This window comes from Egretta garzetta, unplaced genomic scaffold, assembly GCF_000687185.1.
Source record: "Egretta garzetta isolate BGI_Z169 unplaced genomic scaffold, ASM68718v1 scaffold745, whole genome shotgun sequence".
Taxonomy (NCBI): Eukaryota; Metazoa; Chordata; class Aves; order Pelecaniformes; family Ardeidae; genus Egretta; species Egretta garzetta.
Genome location: NW_009259678.1, coordinates 390,480 through 391,593, shown reverse-complemented (window position 1 = coordinate 391,593; position 1,114 = coordinate 390,480).

Below are 1,114 nucleotides of genomic sequence, written 5' to 3'. Positions count from 1 at the left end.
ACTCCCTCGGAGGCGGCCGCGGGAGCCGCCCCGTCCTGGCGTTTCTCACCCCCGACCGCGTTTGCTTCCACGTCTGAAGCACGTCCCAGCTGAAGGCGGCCGGGAGAGAGGGGTCACAGAATCACACAAAATCCCAGAATGGCGGGGGTTGGAAAGGACCTACGGAGATCACCCAGTCCAACCCCCCCTGCTCAGGCAGGCTCACCCAGAGCATGGGGCACAGGACATCGTCCAGGCAGGGGTTGAATATCTCCACAGAAGGAGACTCCACAGCCCCCCTGGGCAGCCTGTGCCAGGGCTCTGGCACCCTCCAAGTAAAGTTCCTCACGTTCAACTGGAACCTCTTCTGCTTCAGTTTGTGCCCATTGCCCCTTGTCCTGGCACTGGGCGCCACTAAGAAGAATCTGGCTCCATCCTCATGACATCCACCCTTAAGATATTTGTATGTGTTGATGAGATCCCCTCTCAGTCTTCTCTTCTTCAGGCTAAACAAGCCCAGCTCCCTCAGCATTTCCTCATAGGGGAGGAAAGGTCTCATCATCCTTGTTGTCCTCCCCTGGACTCTCTCCAGGAGTTCCTCATCCTTCTTGAACTGGGGAGCCCAGAACTGGACACAGTGCTCCAGGTGTGGTCTCACCAGGGCAAAGCAGAGGGGGAGGATAACTTCCCTTGCCCTACTGGCCACATCATCCATCTGCGGGTGCCTGAGGTGCACCCAAACAATTCCATGACTCTGTTGGAGCAGGTGTGGATGTCCCAGCCTGGGAAGTGTCACAGGTAAGGTTGGACAGGCTTGGAGCAACATGATCAACGATGGATGTCCCTGTCCGTGGCACAGGGTTTGGACCAGGTGATCTTTAAAGGCCCCTTGAACCTGGACCAGTCCAGGAGCCCATCAGGTATGCACGCTGTGAAGCAGTTAGATTCCCATGATGGTCAGTGAGGATGCCATCAGCTAAGACAGCTGCCTTTGGTCATATGAACTGCATTGACTTCATAGAATGAGAGAATGGTTTGCGTTGGAAGGGACCTTGAAGATCAACTCATTCCAACCCCCCCCACCACAGGCAGGGACGCCTTCCACCAGACTAGGCTGCCCCAAACCACACCCCAC